Below are 19,740 nucleotides of genomic sequence, written 5' to 3' on the forward strand. Positions count from 1 at the left end.
TGTTTCATGTATAGGAAATATTAGTTATATAATAATCTTTTTTAATGTTTATTTTGACAGTGTACATACATGAGTGGGGGAGGGGCAGAGGGAGAGAGAGAATCCCAAGCAGACTCCACACCAGCACAGAGCCCAACTCAGGGTCCAGTCTTATGAACCATGACATCATGACATGAGCTGAAATCAGGAGTTGGACACTTAACTGACTGAGCCACTCAGGCGCCCCTAGATATATAATCATCTTTATCCACATCTGAGTCTTCAACAAGAACAAATGATCTCCTGATTCACCATTCTTTGAGAAAAAATAAATGCCTGAATAGAAAACATAGCCCCCAAGAGGGTAGTCAAATCTGAATTAGATTGGCTAGGGATCAAAAGATAAAGGCAGGAATTGTGGCTGTAAATTAAAAATTTTTACATTTATGAGGAAAAACATAATTTTTTATCTTTTACATTTACTGAGAGATATGCCAAAAGCATAGAATCAAAAGTTAGAAATCATTTTTGAATGTATCAGTGATAATTCATGTATGAGGTCTTCTGGATTTGAAAAATATTTATAGTAGGCCTGGCATTTATCTGAAGGGATTGGTGTAGTTTGAATCATTCTTGCAGCACCATAGGAATCACGTTCTACTTCTCATGCCAAGGAACTCCTTCACTCTTAGGAGAAGAGCAAGTACATTAATAAACTCATGATCACACAAATAAGAAAGCCGATGCTGGGAATAGCCCTTGGATATATTTCCCATTTCCTTTTATGATTCTCTAAAATTATTATTGCTTAATGACTGGCTTATTCTTTTTAAGTTTTTACTTAAATTCCAGTTAGTTAATATACAGTGTAATATTAGTTAATAAGTATAAAAACTAAATCTAGTGATTCAACACTTCCAAATATCACCGGGTGCTCACCAAGACAAGCACTCCTTAATCCCCATCACCTATTTCACTCATCCCTCACCATCTCCTCTCTGGTGATCATCAGTTTGTTCTCTACAGTTAAGAGTCTCTTTCTTGGTCTGCCTCTCTCTCTCTTTTTTTTCTTACGATCATTTGTTTTGTTTCTTAAATTCCACCCATGAGTGAAATCATATGGTATTTGTCTTTCTTTGGCTGACTTATTTTTGCTTAACATAATATTCTCTAGCTCCATCCATGTTGTTGTAAATGGCAAGATTTCATTCTTTTTTATGGCTGGATAATATTCCATGGTGTGTGTGTGTGTGTGTGTGTGTGTGTGTGTGTGTGTGTGTAGGAATATATATATATATAAGGAATATATATATATATATATATATATATATATATATATGGAATATATATATATATATATGGAATATATATATATATATATATATATTCATCAGTTGATGGACTTTTGAGCTGTTTCCATAATTTGGCTATTATAAATAATGCTGCTATAAACACTGGGGTGCATCTATCCCTTTGAATTAGTATTTTGTGTTCTTTGGGTGTGCATGTGTTGGATCATAAGATAGTTCTATTTTTAACTTTTTGAGGAACTTCCATACTGTTTTCCAGAATGGCTGCCCCAGTTCACATTCCTTCCAACAGTTTAAGAGAGTTCCCCTTTCTCTGCATCCTCGCCAACAGCTGTTGTTTCTTGTGTTTTTTATTTTAGCCATCCTGACAGGTTTGAGGTGCTATCTCATTGTAGTTTTGATTTGTATTCACCTGATGATGAGTGATGTTGAGCATCTTTTCATGTGGATGACTGGCTTATTTTTATTTAATTATTGCAGAGGGAACTACTCCAAAGTACTCTTATCAGATTGCTAAGTCACATGACCAAACGTACATCTTGTTAATAAAGAGATAGTTACTGGCACAGAGCAAGCACTCGGTATATCTTTGTCAAGTGAAGAAATGAATGACTATCAAGTTAAAAGTAAAAACAAACAGATGAAAACATCCTGCAGTATGTGTGCATGCATTTGTGTGCGTGTGTGTGTGTGTGTGTGTGTGTGTGTGTGTGTGTGAATAGAGACTCAAAAACCTACCCACAGACAAATAGTTTCCAAAAACCCAATAACAGAAAAGTCCTCTGTGAAGCTGATGGTTATGTGAAGTACCTTTCCCCCATACAAGTCATTCCCCAAATATAGCATCATCCCAAAGTAAAACCCCACTTCATCATTTGGAAAATTCTGAGGAATACTAAAGGAGAATGGAAATGCATTGCTTCTACCCTCAGAGGAAATGAGGCCACTGGGAAGGGGAAGCCATGCACCCATGTGAGAAGCCCTGTGACCCCATACAACCTCCCAGCTGCCTAGGGAACAAAGCCAACGTGTGGATCTCAACCTCAAATGCCACGATGAGAGAGAGAATCTAGTGTGTGGCATTTGAGCCCCGTAGCCAGAGACACACCCTGTTTTCTACCACAGCTGTCCATGCTGTTCTTGGATGGGTACAAGGAGGAGGCCAACTGAGAGCAAAGTCAGAGGGCACAGGAGTGAATTTGGTGCTTAGACTCACTTACTATTTAAACAAATTGATCTTTGCTAGAATTATTTTTAAACCCGAACTTCATTTGATGGCTCTGTTCCTTTGTTTTTTCCAGCATGACACAGTGCTTGGAGCAATTCACAGTTACTGACTCTGTACTTAACATTCACCTAAAAGTCACTGATAAAATCGAGAAACAAATCAAGAGAGAACACCAAGCTCACCAAAACCCAGTAATATGCCTTTTACTTAATCTACTGTAAACAGACTACTTACTCTAAAATGAATAGAGGAAATTTTTCATTATCTTGGAAGTCTATTTCACATGCTTTTTAATGTTTCTAAACACCCAGCTAGTCACATTCCTGAGAAGGGTGACATTTCTGGGGCACAGAAAGAATGGTATTCATAGATATTTCCCCAATCACATTACTGCCTCCTGCCAAGAATGTCCAGTTGATTGCTCAAGGGAATGTATCTCACCTGAAATCCCTTGGATTGCATACATTTGTTTTATGCTGATTGTACTGAGTCAAATTCTGCTGGGCATTTAGTCCAGCAACTCTTAACCAAATTCTGTTCTTCTAGTCTAACATCAGGCTGCACTGAAGTAAGGAAACCTGGGTACCAATAATGGCTCTGACCTTGGATAAAACACTCATCCTTCTGGAGGCGCTGGCTTCCTTCTCTGTGAATTAAGAGTGTTGTACCAGATGACTTCTAAGGTGTCTTTTGACTCAAAGATAATATGTGTTATGATTGGCAGTGAATTGTAAATTACAGTTAATTTTTCATCCACTGAAAGGAATCAATCACAGCATTTTATAAGGAATAACGGAACGCCACCTCTAACATCCTTTGTTACCAAAATAGGGAAAATGAGGCCCATAGAAAAAAGGTATCCCAGTTAGTGGTGGAACAGACTGAGACCAAAATCTCTTGACATGTTGTCATATACTTCTATAACAGGCTGTCAAACACTTGTCTACTGAAAATGGAAGTCTGGCATGAGCTAAGGAGTGGAGGAGTGAAATGCCCCTCCTCTCTATTCTTACTGCTCTTTGCTAATTTTTCTTCTACCACTTACTACACTGCATTATAATTAGTTGAGTGCAGGTTTGAACAACATACACACACAGACAAGCATGCTCACCCACAAAGACACTTATGCACACTTAGATTGTGAACTCTTTGAGGACTTTGTCCACTCCAAAGGGTTTTACACGTGGTAGACACCCCATAAATATTTGCTGGATGTCATCCATGAAATGCTTCTAGGAGAATGTATGAGAAGCTGGGGGTACCAACAGTTTACTCCTCCTCTACTCCATGGTCTACTCCCCTTCTAGATTTTGCTCCAATAGCCCATAAACACAACCCGCAGATACCTACATAGAGATAACAGTAACAACCCTTATTACTGGAGGCACAGTAAGTTTCAGCCTACAAGATGCCCTGGTGAAGATGGATTTGCAAATATGGTTTGGACTCAGACCAAAATAAGGCTTCACGCTTCCCCCCCTTCTAGCCTTGGGAACTATTGGGATGAAGAGCTAGATGGACAAAGAGACTGAAAACAGAGGACTGCAAACAGCCTTGACAACCACCCAGGCGCCCACAGATCAGACAAGTCAGCCTGTCCCCCTCCTAGCCTGGTCACACAAGACCAGACATCAGGGAAGGCATCTAATTCTGACCAATCCATGAGGCGGGCAGTGCAGGAGGTAGGGGGCAGACTCAAGTTTGAGTCTGTTGACTGCAACTAGGATCCAGTTGACACTTGACTTTCACATTAGCAACTCTTCTTTGAAAAAGAGGCTTGAAGAAGGGGAGGAAAAAAACAAAACAGGAGAAAGAATGCCAAAAGAGCTTCTGGTGATACCTCCTTGCATGGAAATATCAAGATAGAAAAACAAAATTTCTCCTCTTGAGAATGAAACAATTATTTAAATTGTGAAGAATTTAAATCAAAAATATAAAATAAAATCATTTTTAACAGAATATTATATTTTTAATGTTTATTTTTGAGAGAGAGAGACAGAGCACAAGCAGGGGAAGGGCAAGAGAGAGGGAGACACAGAATCTGAAGGAGGCTCCAGGCTCTGAACTGTCACCACAGAGTCCGATGCAAGGCCCAACTCCTGGACCACAAGATCATGACCTGAGTCAAAGTCGGATGCTTAACTGACTGAGCCACCCAGGCGCCCCCAGAATACTATTTAAATGGTTGTATTGGTTTTATAAAATAAAAATTATTGAGAATATTTGGGTGATTTATATGAACCCATGGTGAATTTTTAATGTTTAAATAAATATTTTTCCTTTATAGAAGTAACATAATTATGGCAGAAAATTTAGAAAATATAAAAACACAGCAAGAGGGAAAAAGTTAATTGCTCATAGTCTCAGCCATCTGGAGGCAACAATTAATAACAAATGCATTTCCTTCTGCATACTTTTTAGAGTTTTGATCATATGATGTAAATGTTAATTTTAGTTTAAAACATAACATCTTTTCTAATGATAAAAGTAATATGCATTCATTGTAAAAAAATTTCTTGCCAAATACAGAAAAAAAAATCACTCTAAAATCCATAATTGGTATGTTGTTACTTTATGCCAAAAGGAAAATGAAACATGAAGTGCCAACATTTTGCTTTACAAAGCTTTTATGAAAGTCCCTGGTTTTGAATCTGCAAAGAAATCATAGTAGAAAGTTACTTCTAAGGTAAGCTTCTATAGTTATAATTTTAAGGTAAATTCACATACTTCTAAGGTAAATGCTGAGCTAAATTTGCCTTCTCATTGGAAATTATTCGGAAAATTCTTTAGACACATCACTTCTTCAGATCTCTTAAATTCATTGTCTGTACAGTGTACACAGAAGAAGGTAAAGAATATATCCAACTCAATGCCAACATCCTAGTGGTCTCTCCAGGCTATATTCAGTTAAGATTATAGCTCAGAGATGGGAGGGTTTTAGTACTAAAATTTAGACACACAACTTTACTTCAATCATAGCTAAGCTTTTAGCAAATAATATCAGTTAGACATCAGGAAGAAGCTCTAATGCAGTGGTCTCAACCTCAGCTGTGCATTATATAACCACCTGGGGAGATTTTAAAATCCCAGATAGGTAGGCTCAGGCCAGTGAAATCAGAATCTCTGGGATCTGGCATCAGCATTTTAAAATGCAGGTGATTCCAATGTATAATCAAGGTTGAGAGTCCTGCTCTATGGAGAAAACATTGCACTTCTACCCCCAGTAATGTTTAGAGTGCATAGAATGTCTTTTACCTAGATGACCATACCCTTGTCCCACAATGTAGATTAGAGCTAACTAGAGGCAGGGCATATTTTTTGTTTTCTGATTATATATTTTTTTTAAATTTTCAGTATAAATATATTTTAAACATAGTCTGATCCTTCTATTGTAACGTTCCAAGAATTTTTTTAAATTTATAAAACTAAGTTAATTCACCAAATATTTAATTCACCAAAATTTTGGATTATATTTGCTCTCTACTTCCCATCGTGCATAGATTAAAACTGCATATAAATTAAAAGTTTCACAGTAAATACAGCTATAAAAAGTGCAGGAGAACATTTGGAGAATAAATATGCGATTTGAGGACAGTAGTAAGGCCAGAAATTATAAGTGTGAATATGAACTGATTTAACTATACAGCAATGTGAAATCTCTCTATGCAAAACACCACAATGCTAAACAGTATGTGAAAAGCAAGGGAAGAATATTTGCAATGTGTATGGCATATGTACAGTTAATATCCTTAATATTTAAATATTCTTACAAATTAAAATGGTAAAGACCAACCCAAAAGAAAAAATGTGAAAAGTCAAAAAATAAGCTATTCACAAAAAAAATAATCAACCAAAATATACGGGCAAATAGACGTTCAATCGCAGCAAGAAAAACATTAATTCAAATTGAGATAATAAATGGCCTCTTATGAGACTGTAAGGAGGTCTTGATTCTCTCTTAGTGGGGAAATAACTCCAAAATATCCTTTTTCCAGATTCACCAGTTTTCTTAACATTTTGCCACATTTGCATTATCAATCTCTTGCTCTTTCCAAATACATATTGAAGAATAGGTTGCATACATCATCCTACATCATTCCTCTTTACTCCCCAATTTTACATGTGCATCTCTATTTTAATCTTTGATTATCCTTTGTAAGACTTTGTTTTCTGCCATCAAGCAAAAAGCTAATAATTTAGCTCATTCTTGTTTCAGTATAAGTATATATCAGAGCCATAAAACTATTCTCCAAAGGAATTTCCATGGTCATGATATCACCTATTAAATGATCATATGTGACACCTGGCAAATTGACAGACATGGCCACTTACTTCTGAGAGTTTGGCCTCTGAAACATGACCACAATCAATAAATTTGTAGTCATACATGAAGAACTCTGAATTCCAAGAGAGTACAAGACGGCCAGTTTATCAAGGAGCTGACTGCCATGCATGCACATACGCACTAGATGCACATGCATATTCAAAGAAGCCAAGAAGCTGGGACACACCCATTGAGCTATGCTTTGAAAGTTAAAACCCCAGGTGTCCAATTTTACAAATGTGCAAATTGCTAAAGTGAAATAAGATTCTGCTAAGGGCAAAAGGATATCAGGATTGGCAGGAGTGTGTGAGGAGGTGGAGGAAGGAGTCCTGAGGATGGAGAATTCAATGAATGTTGAGTTTGTAAGTATTTTCCTGGGCCAAGGAAACACTCCATTTGTCCAGAAGAAAAAGAATCAGCTGCTGTGTTTGGGCATTGGCTATAGATATAGTGTGTTGGAACATATGGCATAGATCATGTTTAAACAAATACCAAAAATGCCTGCCTAAAGTGGTCGTATTCTAATAATACATATGCACCATTGAATTCTATCTAAAGATGCACCTTGGGGCGCCTGGATGGTTCAGTTGGTTAAGCATCTGACTCTTGATTTCGGCTCAGGTCATGATCTAATGGTTCATGAGTTTGAGCCCCGAGTCTGGCTCTGCGCTGACAGCACAGAGCTTTCCAGGGATTTTCTCCCTCCCTCCTTCTCTTCCGCTCCCCTGCTCACGTGCTCTCTCTCTCTCTCTCTCTCAAAGTAAATAAACTTAAAAAAAATGCACCTTAATTGCATTAATATCATAATCAATTTTCAGTTTTTCAGTTTTCACTGCTAATCAAATGTTAGCCTTCCCTAACAAGCTAAGGAACCTGATTTAACCATTTACATTCATTGAAGTTCTGTTGTTTCTTCCAGTATGAGTTGAATATGTGAAAAATGATTATGATCATAAACTCTGCCAACCCAAACAAAAATAGTTTCATTCCAAATGGATAGGGTTTTCATTTCCTACCTTCATTCTAATCTTTCATCTACTATCCCGCATTGTTGTTTTTCATACTTTGAAACAATTTCAACCTCATAAAGTTACAAGTGAATTCCAAAATATCCTTTATCCAGATTCACCTATTGTTAACATTTTGCCACATTTGCGCTATCAACCTCTTGCTCTTTCCAAATATGTATTGAAGCATAGGTTGCATTATCATGATACATCATGACCCTTTACTCCTCAGTATTACATGCACAATTCTTAAAAACACGAATATTGACTTTATTCCCTTACATAACTTCAGTACAGTTATTAAATTCAAAATACTTAACATGGATATAATACTTTTACATAATCAATCATCCTTATCCCAATTTTGCCAGTTATGTCCTTTATACTTTTTTTCTCTTCAAAGACTCCAGGATGCAGTCCAGGATAACACATTTTATTTAGTTGTTATTTAGTCTTTAGTCTCCATTAATCTGGAGCAATTTGTCAGTCTTTCTTTATCTTAATGACAGAAGTACTTTCAAAAAATACAGGTCAGTTTTTTTCAAGTGTTCCTCAATGTGGGCTAGTCTTTCTCATAAGATTCAGTTTATTGCATCCCCAGCCAGAATACTGTGTAACTGATACTGTGTCCTTCTCAGGAAATCATATATCAAGGCAGGTTATGTCTGTTGTCCCCTTACTAGTGATGTTAATTTTCTTTTCCCAATGGTTTGTTCTACTTATCCACTGTATAGTTATTATTTTTTCCCATTGCAATAATGAGCAGTCCGTGGGGAGACATTTGGAAAATCATGCAAATATCCTGATCCTCCTCAAATTCCCCCCCCCCCAAATTTGTCATTCATTGGTGATTCTTGCTCAAACCAATCTTCAGTATGATAATTACAAAATGGTGATTTTCCAACTCCTGATTTATCAATCAATTTTCTGATATAAGGAACAGCTCTTCTTTATCTGTCTGTCTGTCTATCTATCTATCTATCTATCTATATTCTTACCTACCTACCTGTCTGCTATATACTATCCATGGATTGACTCATGGATCTCTATTTTACTAAGTGGGTTATAATTCATTACTGTCTTTACTTATTTTTGTGTTCAAATTGTCTCAGATTTAGCCAGGAGAAGTAGCTTCAAAGTGGTTTCAAGGGGGCTTTTCACATTACCCCATCACTTTTTTTTTTTTTTAGCACTTTTTAATATTCTGACTCAAGATGCTTCTGTTTCAACTCTTACCTTCCCTACCACAGTCTTGAAATCAGCTGTTTCTACAAGGAATGTTCCTTTTAATGGGGAATGGTATTTAGTAGGCAAGATTTGGGTACTAAGTGTGCTGATTACTATTAGAATATAACTGCTTATAGCTGGTTCAAAAGGCAAAGAGCTAAAAGAGGCAAACATATGTAGATGGATGCATGGATGGATGGATAGATAGATGAAATAATCAGTTCATACCTTCAATTCCAAATTTCAATCCACCCGACCAAGTTTTTCCTTGCCTTTCTTTCCCCCATATTTGCATCTTCCTGCACAGTATAAATCTTGTTTTCCAAGAATATCAACCCATTCATTCATCATTTATTCCTACAATGCATAGGAAATCATTTTAGAATTGTTATGCTTATACCAGAAAAAAAAAAAGTCTTGTTCGTGGGTCTTTTTCCCCCTTAGACCAAGATTATGTAGTAAAAAGACTATATTCGAAAGTCACTTGGGAAAAACTTCCATTTTTAGTAAGACGGAATATATACTTCTCTTTATTCCTTCTGTTCATTACAACTAATAATGTGGACTTTATACTTAAACAGAAAACTCTGAAACATGGAGAGAAGGCAGACTAGCCAGGCACTTAAGACCCAAGGGACAACAGGATGATGGGTTCCCTGGCTTTTCCTTTTGGCTTCTGTATGCCACACTTGGAGCTGATGATGCTGGCGATCCAGAAATGCCAACAAGCATAGACAAAAACAACAAAACGCTGCTTTCTCTAGCCAAAGAGTTAGGAAAGCTCAGCTTAGCAAGACAGGAAACTTTTGGACAATAACCAGTCTACTCCAGTCAGATACTGAAGACAAAACTGGGGCCCCATCTTCACTGAAGCAAAGACCAGGTGAGGAGCTTAGACTTTGATCCTTGCCACTCTGTAATGAAGCATCCTAGCCTCTCCCCACTACATGTTAGTCTACAATTATCTTAAAATTAAAATTTTAATTTAAAACAAAAATGAAAAACATATTTGAACTATTTCTCCCCCCCTTCAATGTAGACAGATTACGAATTGGAAATACAGTTTGAATATTTTGTTTTTGTTTGCATATAATTTATGTTTTTATTTTCCCATACTTGTGGTTTCAATTGTAATTTTTGAATATATGGAACATTAATAAGCTTCCAAAAGGAAAGCATTTTCGAAAAGTATACTCACAAAAGTGTACTCTTTCCCCTATTCTTTCCACACTAAACCACCCCCTCCTCACCCCCCAATTCTCCACGCACATCCTTAGTAGGCAGTCTGTTTCAATGCTTTTTGTTACCTGTGTTCCTTTGAAAGAATAAGCAAATATATGTGTGTATGTTTTATTACCTCCCTTTTTTTCTAAGTAGTGTCTACCTCCAGAAAAACACAGTTTGTTGGTATTTTTATTGGGATATTAAATTTATAAATTAGCTTGGAGATAACTTATATCTTGATGGTGTTGAAACATCCTAATCAGGAATAAGGAATGCCTTTTTGCTCAACTTTATTTTTATATCTTCCAGGTTTGATTTTTCCTTAAGTAAATTTTAAATACTTCACATTTTATTTATTCCTAAATATTTTAGATTTTTCTTGGCTATTGTAAACAAGGTTTTCTTTTCCAAAGTTATTTGTATATACAAAAGTTTTTAATTTTGGTGTGTTGATTTTATATGCTGCCACCTTGCTGATTTTTGAGTTTTTATCACTAATTCTTTAGGTTTTCAGGCATTGCTATAACATCATCTGCAAGTAGAGATAATTTTACTTCCTTTTTTGTTGTTGTTCCAATTTTGTTTTCTCTTATCTAATTGAGTTGGTTAATACCTCTAGTACTATGTTAAATAATAGTGGAGACAGTAGGTATTCTTGCCTGGTTCCTGTCCTTGGTGGTATGTCTTTGTGTTTTCACATTAGGTAAAATGTTGCCTTTGTGTTTGTGTGTGTGTGTCTGTGTGTGTGTGTGTGTACATATGGGCACATACACACACATAAATGTGAGGGTATATACATTAATATATGTGTATATATGTTAACCTTAATCATATCAAAATATATGACATTTACCAATCAACAATCTATGATATATGAACATTATACGTAAAGGAAGTATTCACCCATTTTTTTTTTTTTTTGAGAGTCTTTATTAGGAATAGTGTTGAATTTTTTCAAAGGCTTTTTCGGAACTATTAATATAGAACTTTATATTAATAGACTTCCTAATATTGAACCAACCCTGCATTTCTTTATAAACCCTTCTTAGTCATGATGTTTCCTTAATGTGGTGTTGAAGTCAGTTCACTAAAATTTGAGTTTGGATTTTTTGCATTACTATTCATAAATGATATGATCTGAAATATTCTCCTTTTTAAACTATCTATCATAGTTAGACATTAGTGATATCATCTGGGCATAGTGACTTTTGTGGGATAGTTCCCTGATAACTTCTTTTTTTTTTTTTTCTTTTTTTTTTTTTTTATGTTTTATTTTATTTTTGAGACAGAGAGAGACAGAGCATGAGTGGGGGAGGGTTAGAGAGAGAGGGAGACACAGAATCCGAAGCAGGCTCCAGGCTCTGAGCTGTCAGCACAGAGCCCGACGCGGGGCTCGAACTCACAGACGGTGAGATCGTGACCTGGGCCGAAGTCGGAAGCGCAACCGACTGAGCCACCCAGGCGCCCCATAACTTCTTTTAATTCTAGTGTAATTGCTCTGCTTATGCTTTCCATCAATACTTGGGTCCATTTTGGTAAATTGTATTTTCCTATGAAATGATGCATTTCATCTAGGTTTTCTAGTTTATTTACATACTGGTATGGAAAGTAGTCTTTTCTTATTTTTAAAATTTTCTGTCTATCAATAGTTACTTCTCTCTTTTTATGTTATGTTTTTGTGTTTATTTCTTTAAAATTAAATTTCTTAGTGATTCGTCTCTTTTGTTGATTTCTTTCAAAAGAGCATAATCATTTGATTTCCTGTTTTTCTGTTTTCTGCCTCATTAATGTCTATTTCTACCTTCATTATTTGCTTCCTTAAGCTTCTTTTGTATCCTTTTGTTTTCTAATTATTTTAGAAATTTAATTTGCTTACTTTAATCACTTCTATTTTTATTGACGTGTGTATTTGCCACTTATGAGTATTCTGCTCATTGCTTTTTTAAGTATCTTGATTTCTATATATAGAATTTTAAATTATCACTATTTTTCAGAAATTCTGAAATTTCTGCTCATATTTTAGCTTTCATCAAGAGTTGTTTGTTGTTGTTGTTGTTGTTGTTGTTGTTTTAATATCTAAGTGGGAAATTCTACTTGATGGATTGAAGATGATGGCCATACATTTCTTACACACTCTATTGACAGTGGGTTCTATTTACCTTCCCCTTTGATTATGGATTGGGCTCTATACCTACTTACATCAACAGAATATGTTATTGTGGGTATATCTTGTAGGAGGACTGTCAGTTTCTGATTTGGTTGCTTGAATCCCTGAACCACCATATAGGATTTCTGACAACTCAGCTACAGAGACCAAGTACAGAGTCCCTGAAACTGACTACAGTTTCAAGTACAGAGTCCCCCAAGCCATCTCAGCTGATACCATAGCATCAAAAATGAACAACCTAGGGGCACCTGCGTGGCTCAGTCAGTTAAGTGTCTGACTTCAACTCAGGTCATGATCTCATGGTTCATGAGCTCAAGCCCCTAGTTGGGCTCTGTGCTGACAGCTCAGATCCTGGAGCCTGCTTTGGTTTCTGTGTCTCCCTCTCTCTCTCTCCCTCCTAAACCTGGGCTCTGTCTCTCTCTCTTTAAAATAAATAAACATTTAAAAAAGTGAAAAAGAGGCAGACTATTATTTTAAAATAAAAGAAGAAAAGAAATTAACAACTCAGCTAAGCTCTTTCCAAGTTCCTCCCTAACAAAATCATGTGCAAAATATGTTTTAAAACACTAAGTTTAAACCTCTTAGGAAAAGGGGGAAATAGTTTTCTATCTTCTATAGACTTAAAGTTAAGTATAGAAAATTCCTGGCTTGCATTTTGTTTCTCCTGAGTTTCCTCAAAAAGCAGCTCTACTGTATATTGTTTAGTATGTTGTTCTTTAGAAGTCTGATGCTACCTAATTTTTCTTTTTTTTTTTTTTTTTTTGCTACCTAATTTTTCTAACCTTACAACTAAGGTGACCTTTTTGCTTGGAAACCCTGAGGATATTTTGCTTCGTTTTTAGAAACAAATAGTTTTAATCTTTCTCTGTTTGGTGTTTTGCTTGCCCCTCCCCCCCCCCTTTTTTTAAATTCACTTGGCTTTTAGGAAGGCATGCATTTGTTCTTGTTTTAAAGGGTCTTTTATAGTGGGGTCTTTAATTCTCTTCTTTCCTACTTAACATTTTACTATCTTGTCTGTAATTTTATTTATTTTTTTTATTTTAGAGAGCATGCGAGTGGGGGAGAGGGGTGCAGAGAGAGAGAGAGAGAGAGAGAGAGAGAGAACCTTAAGCAGGCTCCATCCTCAGCACAGAGCCTGACATGGGACTGAATCTCACAACCCTGGGATCATGACCTGAACTGAAATCAAGAGTTGGACACTGAACCTACTGAGCCACCCAGGCACCCCTGGTCTATAATTTTTAAATAGTATTCTTTGACTCCAACATTTTACTTACATAGCAGACAATTAATCTTCTACTCTCCTATTTCTCTATTTCCTCTCCTCTCATTTTTTAGTTGCATTCTTTCTACTGTGTCAGTTTGTACACTGTTCACATACAATTCTTCCACTCATGTACCCACACTTGTTTTAGTCTTTGCTCTACAATTAAATGTATTAAATGATCAATATCAGTGCATTTGCTTTAATTTCCCCCCTCTTGCTTCTTTCTTTTCTTTTATTACCATGCCTTTGACAAGTACCACTTTTCTCTAGCTCCTTCTCCCCTAAAAGTAATGCTTTTCCAAGGCTTCCAACTCTGGTCCCACTCATTTGCATGCCTCTTCCCTGTAGCTTATGCTAGGAACTACCAAGTCTCAGATGTGAGGTCCATGTATTTGCACTTGATGTTTGCTTTTCATTTTCTGGTGGTTTTGTGTTTTTGCTTCACATATACACTCAGCTCTCTTCTTTCTTGCAGTCCCTTAAGACTTCCTTCTCCTGTTCTCTATACTTACCAGTTTCCAGCAATGGCAGGGCATTCATTGGAATTTGATGTTTATTTCTTTCACAGGCACTTCATATTTTATGCTGTTCTCTCCTACTAATGCTAAAAATATGGGTCATATGTGGTTTTATTTGCATTTTTTTGTCAAACTAATAGTTTTGGGGTGATGATTTTTGGAAGGATGCATGGAGATACTAGGATTCCAGGGGGAGCCATTATCCTTCAGACCTGCTCTCTTGCCTTCTGAGATATTTTCTCTTACAATTCTTCTGTACTTTTACCTTTTTTCATTGCTCCTAGGGATCACAGAAAGTATAATAAGGAATTCAGTGTCAGTGAAGATCAATGCAATTACTCTAAGCATTTACTACTGTCTTAATGTTAAACACTTGGGAAATTCCATAAGACAAAAACAAAACCCTTAATAAACAATGTATTAAAATAATGGCAATGATAGGAAAGTTCCTGCTTTTCTCTAAGGACTTGATTGTGCTTGCAAATTGTACCAAATCAATACATAAACATTGAGGGTTTTTTTCCCTGAATAATTAAGATATAAATCATCAATATTATATCCTACACCAAAGAGAAAAAATTACAATAACTCTCATCCAACCACTTAGTTGAAATTAACTGCATAAAAGGAAAACAACACCAAAATATGCACTGGGAATATAGCCTAATTTGTTTCACTACTTAAACAAATCAAGAGTCAGGTGTTATGTACAAAATCAATTTTATTAGAAATTAAACAAAAAGTGGCTACTCATCAAGACAAATATTAGCATTCTCTTTCAACTAAAACCAAGAATATACTTTTATTAATTTTTCTGTCTCTCTGCTATAGTCCAAGTGATTGACCAGAGGACTTGTAGTCTACAGTGTCCTTCAGGGTCCTTTCTGCATCATCCCTGACTCTTGGAATATCCATGAATGTCCCGAGTAATACTATTGCATGATGTCTTTCCATACTGTATTCTAACTCTAGTTGTTACCAAAAAAAATTGTTGTGTATTTTTTTTTTTAATGTGGAGCCACTGTGCTTCTTTGTAATTCCAATACTGCTTCTACATCCATTAGATAGAACAGTGTTTCTCAGAATCTTTACCTCACCTGCATCATTCCCCTGGGTTGCCTGTCAAAATGCAATTTCCAAGGCCCAAGTTTGCTGAATCTGAATTTTTACCTGCAGAACCCAGTTGTCTCCATTCTAACAACCTAAGCATATGCTCCTCAACACGATGCTCTAGGACAACATTTAGTGCCATGTGCTGCACTGTTAGTCTGCTGTCCCCATAGTCTGTGCTCTAGGTTCTTAACCCTTTCTTTTTTTAAGTTTATTTATTTATTTTGAGAGAAGGGTGGGAGAGGGGCAGGGGGGTGGGGAGAGAGAATCCCAAGCAGGCTTCATGCTGCCAGCACAGAGCCCAATGTAGGGCTCAATCCCACAAACCTTGAGATCATGACCTGAGCCAAAACCAAGAGTTGCACACTCAACTGACTGAGCCACCCAGGCACCCCAGTTCTTAACACATTCTTGCATGATAAAGTTTCTAGATGCTTGGTGATCTTGGTTTTGCCTTCCTGTGGATACTCCATAGTTTATCAAGGTCCCTGTTATGGCACCAAAAATTAAATTTGTTCCTGTAGAAATGGTTTATTAATGTAGAGTATAGAGGGACTGTTACCTTTCTTGATCTACCTACTACTTATATTAAAGTAACTTAATGCTACCATATTTAGCAATTAAATAACTCTGTTGGTTCATAGAATGATTGTAATCATTCTAAATCTAAATTTAAAATCTTAAGTCATAGATTTTTTTATCACTTGAACATTCATATTTGTGCCAATTTAAATGCAAAATTTAATATTGTCCCTGTTAGATTTAATTCTGCTAAAAAGTCATCTAAGATCCTTTTCAAGATTTGGTGTCTTCACCTATCATATAAATGTGTTCATTGATAGCTTTATTCAGCATGAAAAAAATCTCTAATAGAGAGCCACAGTTCTCTGTTTTTTACCCTATTACCCTATTCTATTTGAGGTTTCTATAATTGACGTGGATGAAGATAAGCAGAGCACCTTGGAGAATATGTACCAAGATATTCAAAGACACAGAGATGCCAGTTTTTACCCCCCCCCAAAAAAAAAGAAAAAAAGAAAAGAAATTGATTAGACAGAGAATTGCTCTATATTTTTAAAAATTATGAGAGTGGAAAATCACATGGTTTTCAATTAAGACAAAATAATTGAGAGAAATGTCTCTTTTGGCAGCCACTTAGAATAGTTGTTCTGGTTTCTCAGATGTACGTTCACTTTCCCCTTCCATTAGGAAAAGTTTGAGAAGCACCAACATAAGACACCCTGTCTATTTTCATGTCCTCTGTAAAGTTGAGAAGTCTGTATTTATCTAGTCATTTACAAAACGCTAAATAGGGTAGAGGCACCCTAACAGACACTTTCGCATGTTATTTAAAGCCATTACTAGACATTCTTGAGAGGAAGCAACCCATATTACTCCATCAAGGCAAGACAAATAACAATAGCTAGCTGCTGTTTGATTTTCAAGCAGTCCTTTGATTGATCTGCCTAGTAACCTCATAAAAAACAGGCCATTCTGGTTTATTAAAGCTTCTCCTTAGTTGATATTTGTTGGCTGCTAATGACCATAATATTCATTTCTGAATGCTCAAAAACAAGCCTTTTAACAATCTGTTGTCAATTCTGCAAACATGAATCAAGTTGCCTGTAATTTCCAGAACCCACCCTATTCTCCTCTTCAAAAGTAAACATGAAAGTTAGTCACTTGTGGTCTTGTGCTATCTCTCCTATTTGCCATGACTTTTCAAAGGCTACCGAACAGTAGCTTTGAGATGATGGCTGAAAATTCTTTTACCACCCTAGTAATATATCTGGCCTCATAGCCCCTTATCTATCCTGGGCTAAAATTTTCACTTCTCAGTTTCTTCTCCATATTCAGTTTTAAAACCCATTTAGAAAGGAGAAGAAAAAATAGGAGTTGAATGATTCTGCTACTTCTCTGATATACTTTCTCTTATCATCTCTAAACAGTACACTTATTATTTCCTTTTTCTTTTTAACAACAAAAAACGCCTTACAGTTTCTTCTAGTCAACCATATATATATTTTTTTTTTTACATGTTTTATTTATATTTTGAGAGCAAGAGACAGAGTGTGAGTGAGGGAGGGGCAGAGAGGGAGACACAGAATTCGAAGCAGGCTCCAGGCTCTGAGCTGTCAGCACAGATCCCAATACGGGGCTCGAACCCACGAACTGTGAGATCATGACCTGATCCGAAGTCTGACGCTTAACCGACGAGCCACCCAGGTGCCCCGAGTCAACCATATTTTTGATCCTCAGGTTACTGGGGGCCTTTATTTATGACACTTTCATAATAGATTTGCTACATCTCTACCTTCATCCTTGATTACTCTTCCTTCTTCATATATATATATATATATATACATATATATATATATATATATATGATTTAAACTTTTAGATTAGTAGACAGCCGTTTAGCTTTCCTGAGCTGTCTCCTGTTTTATTTGAATTATTTCATAATTATTCAGCTAAAAGTTTTTGGGTTTTTAAATTCTCCCTTTGTTAGCCATATTCCCTTTTTGAAACTCAAGTCTGTGGGCCAAAATTTTTTTTCTTTGAACTTTTTGTAAGTTTCCCAAAGTCCGGGGCACTTGTCTGACTCCGAAGTCCAGGATTTTCTTTTCTGGCCATAATAAACATTAGCTTGGAGTTCTCAACATGTTTTATGTCCTAGCATATCATTTTTTATAGTCTCACATGTGACACACCCTCACCAGTTACCCAAGTTTTACAAACCTCAAATATATCTTATCTGAAAGTAAAACATTGTAATCATATTTAATTGTCATGTGTATTGGTTATGTATCAGTTATGATCACTCTCCACAGTTCTTAAGGTAACATTGATAAACAGGCTGCTGATTATATAGGATTCCGTGCTGCTTGCCATGTCAACCTTTTTCTCCCACTCAGGAAAGTATACTTGTGGGGCACCTGGGTGGCTCAGTTGATTAAGAGTCTGACTCTTGATGTCAGCTGAGGTCATGATCCCAGGGTCATGGGATCCACCCCCACATCAGGCTGCACACTGAGCTTGGAGCCTGCTCTCTTCCTCTCCCTTTGTCCCTCCCCTGCTTGCTCGCTCTCTCTCTCTCTCTCTCTCTCTCAAAAAAAAAAAAAAAAGAAAAGAAAGAAGGAAGGAAGAAAACATACTTGTAAGAACATAAGAGCAGTGATATTATCAGGATAACTTTGACTACACTCAAATGTATGTATTTTTAGAAAGTAGATTATTTACAATTTTAGTCCTTTCGCTATTAGGATTACTTAGGACTTACTTCATGTACCAAGTCCAAGTTGAAGATGACAGAGGTGCTTTCTCTTCTCCACACCAGCAAATATCTTTTCCTCATTAGTCAAAATAAGTGCAGACCTCACTTTTTTTTTTTTTTAATATTTATTTTTGAGAGAGTACAAATAGGAGAGAGACAGAGAAAGAGGGAGGCACAGGATCTGAAGCAGGCTCCACGCTGACAACAGAGAGCCCAACACGGGCTCAAACTGACAAACCATGAGATCATGACCTGAGCCTAAGCTGGACACCTAACCAACTAAGCCACTCAGGCACCTCATCACTTGATTTTGACCACGAGGGAAGTCAGTAATTTACCTCATCAGGGTGTCCCAAGTTTCCTTTCTTGACAAATAACATACCTTTGTAAAGTCTGGGTGCCATTTGGCTCAGTAATCTGTAACATTCTCCTGTAGTCATCATTTCTAATGTAGTGGTATTTTGGCAGTCTGTTTATATGAACCCTTTAAATATGGCAGTGAACTCCATGAGGTCTTGAGAGTAAAGAAATGCAAGTTTTTGCAATCTATTAATTCAAAATAAGTTGAGCCAACAACTTGAAGTGAAACACAAAATTGCCTGTAAAAGGTATCTTTCTAACAAATCTTAACAATTCATACTAAATTTTAAACCGTTAGATGATTAGACAATGCACTCAGTGATGAAAGCACCAAAGAAGAATGGGCTGGAAAGGAAAGAGAAGGAAAAGAAAGGAAATTATACAAGAAGGGAACATTTGGGAGCTCTGGACAGGCCATCCATCCATGCTGGTCTCCTCATAATATGCAGAATATTCCTAAACTAGGAATATTTTTCCTTTTTAATTAAGAGCCATTTGGAATGAATGATTTTTCATTATCCAGGTGCCTGTATTATAATTTTCACAATGTGTTACATTAAAGCCTGTCTTTTCCTTATGAAAAATACAGGATTTTCTTAGAACTTGCTTCTCAGGGTATTTCAGAACTCCTGACACACCTTTATAAATCTGTTCTGTACTCCAAAATCTCTGATGTAAAGGGAATATAATCTTTAGTAAAGGTGGTGATAAACTTCTTTAAAAAAAAACAAACATAAATGTTATG

The 19,740-nt window shown here is 36.3% G+C and overlaps 1 long non-coding RNA gene across 4 annotated transcripts in view; it reads left to right on the forward strand.

The window, feature by feature from the left end:
* LOC122237978 overlaps positions 1-19,740 on the forward strand; it is a 60,690-nt gene that overhangs the window by 5,914 nt on the left and 35,036 nt on the right. For 2 of the 4 annotated variants that reach the window (XR_006216827.1, XR_006216826.1), the window contains exon 3: positions 5,102-5,203. The exons of the other annotated variants lie outside the window; for them this stretch is intronic. This is a non-coding gene — a long non-coding RNA (uncharacterized LOC122237978). The remainder of the gene's footprint in view (positions 1-5,101; positions 5,204-19,740) is intronic. 4 annotated transcript variants of the gene reach the window in all.

The sequence above is a fragment of the Panthera tigris genome, chromosome B1, assembly GCF_018350195.1.
Source record: "Panthera tigris isolate Pti1 chromosome B1, P.tigris_Pti1_mat1.1, whole genome shotgun sequence".
Taxonomy (NCBI): domain Eukaryota; kingdom Metazoa; phylum Chordata; class Mammalia; order Carnivora; family Felidae; genus Panthera; species Panthera tigris.